This window comes from Pongo abelii, chromosome 2, assembly GCF_028885655.2.
Source record: "Pongo abelii isolate AG06213 chromosome 2, NHGRI_mPonAbe1-v2.0_pri, whole genome shotgun sequence".
NCBI classification, from domain to species: Eukaryota; Metazoa; Chordata; class Mammalia; order Primates; family Hominidae; genus Pongo; species Pongo abelii.
Genome location: NC_085928.1, coordinates 25,830,795 through 25,837,736, shown reverse-complemented (window position 1 = coordinate 25,837,736; position 6,942 = coordinate 25,830,795). Strand labels below are relative to the sequence as shown.

Genomic DNA, 6,942 nt, shown 5'->3' with positions numbered 1-6,942 from the left:
TATTTATATATATATTTATATATTTATATATATATTTTTATATATATATTTATATATATAAATATATATATTTATATATATTTATATATTTATATATATATATTTTTATATATATTTATATATTTATATATATATATATCAGGTGACTATATTTGTGTGTCTTTTTCTGAATCACTATTTTATCGTATTTTCTTATCCTTAAATCAATATCACATTGTATTACTTTAGCTGTATATCTGGAACAGAGGTAAGTCTTCTGTTCGTTATCTTGGCTTCTTCAGAATCAGCTTGTCAATTTTCACAATTAAAAATTTTTTTAAAACTGGTTGAATTTTGATTAGGTTTGTACTGAATCTAAAAATTAGCTTGGAGAGAACTGACATCTTTATGCCTTTCCCTGTGTATGAATATGTTATATCTTTCCATTTATTTAAGTCTTTAATTTTCTCAGAAATATTTTGCAGGTTTTAGTGGAGAAGTCTTATAAATCTTTAATGTATTTATTTCTACATATACTTTTATTTCTTTTTATTGGGGAGATGAGCTGTTGTAAATGCTATATTCAAGTGTTTGTCTTCTAGGACCTTATTGAAGATATATAGAAAAACAATGCTTTTTTTAAAGATACTATTTTTTAGAACAGTTTTAGGTTTACAGAAAAATGGAAAAGATAGTACAGCATTCTTATGTACTCCCTTCTCTAGTTTTTTTTCTATTATTGACATCATACATTAGCATGATACATTTCTTAAAATTAATAGACCAAATTCGATACATTTTTCATAACTAAAGTTCACAGTTCATTCTGATTTCCTTAGTTTTTACCTAATGCCTTTTTCTATACCAGGGTGCCAACCAGAATATTGCATTGCATTTACTTGTGATGTCTACTTAGGCTTCCCTTGGCTGTGATAATTTCTCAGAATTTCCTTGTTTTTGATGACTTTGACTATTTTGAGGAGTCAAGTATTTTGTAGAATTACCCTCTCTCAGAGCCTGTCTGATGCTTTTCTCATTATTAGACTGGGGTTACAGGTTGGCAGAAAGCCCACAGAGGTAAGGTGCCATTTTCATCACATCTTGTCAAATGTGTGCACTGTCAATTCTTATGTTTGCATAGATACACTTATAATACAGTTAGATTTTCAGGTTACAGTCTGCACTCCTTGGAATTCCTAAATTTCTTTTTCTCATATCTTAAGGTAGAAGCTTATTGATTTAAATCTTTCACCTTTTCTAATATATGTATTTAGTGCTATATATTTTTCCTCTGAACACCGCTTTTACTGCATCTTACAAATTTTGATAAGTAGTATTTTTATTTTCATTTAGTTAAAATATTTTTAGGTTTTTTTTAAGATTTCCTATTTAACCCATATGGTATTTAGAAATATATTGTTTAATATCCAAATATTTGGGGACTTTCCATTTATCTTTTTGTTATTTCTAGTTTAATCCCATTGTGGTCTGAGAACACATTTTGTATGTTAAAGTGTTGTTTTAACTCCCAGAATGTGTTCTAGGTTGGTTAACATCCTGTGTGAATTTGAGAAGAATAAATATTCTGGTGTTTTTGGATAAAGTGATCTTAATGAAATTAAGTTGATTGATAGTGTTTTCAGGTCAATTACATCCTTCCTGATCTCTTGGCAGCTTGATCTATTAAGGGATGTTGAAGTCTCTGGCTATAATAGATTTGTCTATTTTTCCTTGTGGTTCTATCAGTTTTTGCCTCACATATTTTTAACATCTATTGTTAGGCACATACATATTAAAAATTATTGTCTTCTTAGAGAATTAACCCCTTTATTGTTATATGATGCCCTCTTCTATCCCTGAAAATTTTTCTTGTTTTGAAATCTGCTTTGTCTAAAGTTAATATAGCTACTGCAACTCTCTTTTGATTAGTGCTAACATGGTATTTTTTTGGCTCCTTTACTTTAAACTTATCTGTGTCTTTATATACAGTCATTCCTTGGTATCCATGGGAGATTGGTTGCCTCCTCCCCAGTACTCTACAGTACTGTAGAGATGAGTGCTCAACTCACTTATATAAAATGGTGTAGTATTTGTATATGACCTACACACATTCTATCATATACTTTGTTTTAAACATTTTTTATAACATTCATATTTATTGCTTTATATGAATACTGTATTGAAAGCCCAGGCATTCCATTTACTCACAGAAACTGTACAATTATATATTACTTCATAAACGCAACGAACACATTACAGTCTACAAAATCAGAAATTACAGAAATTTAAAAATTCTGAGTATCAAATAATACAGATGAAGAAATAGACATAAATATGGCAGCCCATAATTTTGACAAAGAAATTGTAGCTTCCCTGACTTTAAATATGTGAATTTGAAAATATTGAGTTTGGAGTACTCACTGTGCTTTGTGTTGGTCTAAAAAATATAACACTGGCTGTCAAATAGGCATGTTTGAAAATATTTAATTCACTTCAAAATGTCATACAAATTATTGTGACTTCTGTGTACCCCAAGGCTTCAGTCGTTTAGCTCAGGTGCATTACTAACAGTAGTATATTCATTCTTTCAGTCCAGTGATGGTTCATATCATTCACATTTGCATACTCTGGAATAAAACAGAAAGAAATGTGTTATATTCAAAATATTCGGAAAAGCAAGCAAACGGTCAAGGAAACTGCTGGTTATTCTGAAATAACCTTGTGTTGAGGTGAGAAATTAAAGAAAAATAAAATTAAAAAGAGAAATAAGTTTTCCTGTTTTAGGCTAACTTGTCCCAGACGCAGCAACAGGCACAGCCCAGACCCAGGAAAAGTCTTGATAATATTATCTAATGTGCTCTGAAGACTCTCCTAGCACTCCCTGAACACAGGGAGAAGAAAAACAAATTTTCCTTTGTTTTTTGGAATGAGTTTATAGATTCTTGTTGTCTGTAACTAGTGACTTTAAGTATTCTGTTTTATCTAAGAAGTACAAATAAGGTCATGAGAAGCCTGAGTAGGCCTGAACTACAGCTGCCTGGGCCCCGTAGTGAAGGTTATAGGATAAGCCCGTGCACAGGCAAACCTAGATAACGAACATCTGGGTTGCTTGGCAACGGTCATATGCAATCCTGTCTTTGTCCTGCCTCTGGATCCCTCCTTTCATACCACTGTAAGCTTGCTTCAAGCTAGCCCACCCCGTTTTGTGAAGTGTGTGTGAAAGTCAGGTGCTGTCTTTGTTCCGGGCCCAATCTTTTGGACATGAGTCAGCTGGGCCTGAGTGCACTCAATAAAGATTCTCCTGTTTCAACCCAAGATCTCTCTCGTCCTCCTGAATCCCGCAGCATTTCTGGTGAGTCAGCCAGGAGGCCGTGGAGAGGACAGGTTGGCTGTCTTCTTTGCCTGTAGGTGGTCTGGGGCCCCAGCAGTGGGAGACCTGTAACTTCAGGCACCACTGGAAGAACTTAAGTCCAGAGAAGGAAGCGGCTCTTCCACTCCCCAGAGCCCCTCCCTGGACAGTGCTTCAGAACCTGGAGGGTTGCAGGACAATCTCAAGAGCAGCGCGCAGACATCTGAACCGTGGTAAGGTTTTGGGGCCCAAGGCAGGGAAGCCCGTCCCCTAAGGACGAAGGGGAGCTTGATCACTTCCCAGGGAATGACCACTAATCCAACCCAGAGCGGCTAGGGGCGGCAGGAGAGGCTTGCCCATTTGGATGAACCTCTTGTCCCCACTAACAAAGTGAAAGTGGTTCACTGGATCTGGAGACAGGAACTGGAAAAGGGGAGGAAATGGGCCAATAGAACGGCAAGTGCAGCAAGGGAGAGCTTGCTGGCAGGGTGGCAAGAGTGGCTTGCCACCCCAACTGGGAGTGTGTGGGTGCATGTGAACCCACCTGGGACACGAGAGGGACTTGTTTCATCTGATGAGGAGTCCTGGGGCAGGGAGGTTTGTGAAAGCGTGTGAAAGAGACGGTTCCGGGAGAAACCAACGTGTGGAGTGAGATGCAGCGGGCTGCAGGTCTCAGTAGAGGCTGTATGCTCCGAGCAACGTATAGGACCAACTGGGTCCGATCAGCCTAAAAGGAAAGGAAGAGGGAGTGTGCTGAGCCCTGAAGGGAGAAAGGGAAGAGTGAATGTGATGCATTGTTACGGGGAGGAAATGGGAGGAAAATCCTCGAAATCCACCCCCTTGGAATGCATGCTAAAGAACTTTAAAAAAGGCTTTGCAGGAGATTAAGGAGTCAAGTTAACCCCTCAGATGCTGAAAACTCTCTGTGAATTAGAATAGCCCTCTTTTAGTGTGGCTGCCTGGCCGAAGGCACTATAGAAAAAGAAATTGGCCATGTGTTTTAAGGTGGTGACTAGGGTCGGAGGACAGCCAGGACATTCAGACAAAGACTTTATATTTACTCATGGCTAAATAGATGCAGCCCTGCCTAGCAGTTTATTCCAGAATGCTCGCAGCTCACGCCAAGAGAAATCAGCTGCGCTGGCAGCTACAGAGTTAAAAGGAAAGTCACAGGGGCTTGTAGCACAGCCGAGCCAAAAGTGAAGGTAAAAATCAGCTGCACTGGCAGCTATGGAGACAAAAGAAAAGTCTCAGGAAAGGCAAAAAAATTGGTTTTGCAAGAATAACGGGACAATCTACCCCGCCTTTACCAAGCCTAACTGCCCCTAAGAAGTTAAGTTCAAACGGATGCATGCTCCCAGTCTCACCCGAGAAGGAGAAATCAGAGCTCCAGCAAGTTAAAGTGAAAGGTTTGAAAAGTCAGGCAGGCTGTCTCAGGTCTGTCCATGCCCAAGTTATGCCTATACCTCTTAAGAGGACAATAGACCCCCACTAGGACCCAGATAATGCAGTCCAGCTTCAGTGCCTGCAAAAATGCCGAGAAGCACTTCTGCAAAGGCTAAAAGATGGTAGTAGAAAAAGGCAATCAATATAGAAAAAATCTCAGAGGTGCTCCAGGGTACAGATAAGAGCACCAGCCAGTTTTATAGAAGACTTTGTGACGCATTTTGGTTGTACACTCCATTTAACCCCGAGGCTGCTGAAAATCAGCGCATGGTGAATATGGCGTTTGTAAGGCAAGCCCAAGGAGATATAAGGCGAAAATCGCAGAAGTTAGAAGCTCCGCAGGCGTGAATGCCACTCAGCTTATTAAAGTGGCTACCAAGGTGTACATTAACCGAGATCAGGAGGCAAAAAAGGAGGCTGATCATTAAGAAAGGCTAATTTGCAAGCAGCAGCCCTTACGGGAAGAGAAGCTGACTTTGCAAGGAGGCTTGGACGCGGGCATGAACGCAGTCGTGGAAGAGGCTATTCTGGACAAGAATTTGAAGGCCTGCCGAGGCTAAAGAGAGATTAATGTGCACAGTGCAAAAGGAAAGGACACTGAAAAGATGAATGTCAAAAGAATAAGGAAAATGGTCAGGGCCATGGTATAAGAAAATCACCAGCCAAGGGCTACTGCACCCAGAAGGAGTCCAAGGCCTCCTGCACCTGCTGTAAAAGACAGGATATAAAGTGTCAGGAAAAAAGGCTCAGATTTGCTCTAAAAGTGACCAGTATTTAAGCTTTTATATAAGCCAAGAGGAAAGATGGCTTACTAGTGAACAGAAGCAGGCTATTTGTGCACTTCCTACTCCAACCACCAGGCGTCAGATAAAAAAGTTCCTAAGGGCAGCAAGGTTCTGCCGCATTTAGATCTCAAATTTCTTGCTCATGGCTAAGCCATTATACGAAGCCACAAAGGGGGCGAATGAAGGAGCCCCTGCTCTGGAAGGCCAACCAGGAAAAGGCTTTTAAGGAAATCAAAAAAAGCCTTGACTCAGGCCCCAGCTTTAGGACTACCAGATCTAACTAACTAAGCTTTTCTTCTTGTATGCCCACAAGTGAAAGGGACGCCATAAAGGTTCTAACTCAAGCCATAAGGTCATGGCATCACCCGGTGACATACTTATCCAGCAATTAGATTCTGTGGCACTTTGATGACCTCTTTATTTTAAAGCACTAGCTGCCACTGCCTTACTGGCGCAGGAAGCTAATAAACTGACTTTAGAGACTGTGAATACCCTAAATCCAGCTACCTTGCTCCTTCCTCATCAAGTCAGTGCCAGGAGACCCCCCTCATTGCTGTATGTAGATGAAGTATTCTCAAGCCAGAGAGATTTGACAGATCAGCCCCTCAGGGACCCGGACATTGAATATTTTACTAATGGAAGCAGTTTCATACTAAAGGGAGTCTGCCAAGCTAGATATGCAGTGGTAACTTTGAACTCAGTAGTAGAGGTGCAGTCTTTGCCTACAGGAACTTCTGCTTAGAAAGCAAAGCTAATAGTTCTGACAAGAGCTCTGTGGCTAGCAAAAGACCAGAAGGCAAATATTTACACAGATTCCAAATATGCTTCTGCCACTTTGCATGTTCATGAGGCTATTTACATAGAAAAAAGAAGAATTTTAACTGCTGGAAGTAAAGAAATAAAGCAGAAGGAAGAAATTCTACAGCTCTTAAATGCTGTATAGGCCCCCAAAAAGGTAGCAGTAATGCACTGCAAAGGGCACCAAAAAGCAAGAACACTGAAGGCTAAAGAAAACAGAAAGGCAGACAAAGAGGCAAAGCAAGCTGCAGTGATAACTCCACCTTGTAAAGAAGAAGCCTTAGCTATGCCTCTCCTCCTGGAGATTCCCTTCCTAGAGATCCTAAGCTACACTCCAAATGAAAGGGCTTGGTTTGCCCAGGAAAATAGAAACTACATTGAAGGAGAATGGTAAAAAATCTCCAATGTGAGGCTAGCCATACCCGAAATGGTGGCCCCCAGATTTGTAAAACAGTTCCACCAGGGAACTCACATGGAAAAAAAAAAAAAAAAAACCAGCACTAAAGACATTATTAGGGCATCATTTTCTATGTGCCATGGCTCATTGCTATTACTCAAGCCATTTATAAACAAACAGTGTTTAAC

The 6,942-nt window shown here is 39.8% G+C and overlaps 1 long non-coding RNA gene across 1 annotated transcript; it reads right to left on the bottom strand.

Moving 5' to 3' along the window:
* Positions 1-2,332: 2,332 nt before the first annotated feature.
* On the bottom strand, positions 2,333-4,960 carry LOC129058479 (uncharacterized). The gene is made up of 3 exons (XR_008523604.2): positions 4,696-4,960; positions 3,873-4,055; positions 2,333-2,606 (listed from the first exon to the last, which is right to left on the bottom strand). It is a non-coding gene; the product is annotated as an uncharacterized LOC129058479 (long non-coding RNA).
* Positions 4,961-6,942: the final 1,982 nt, after the last annotated feature.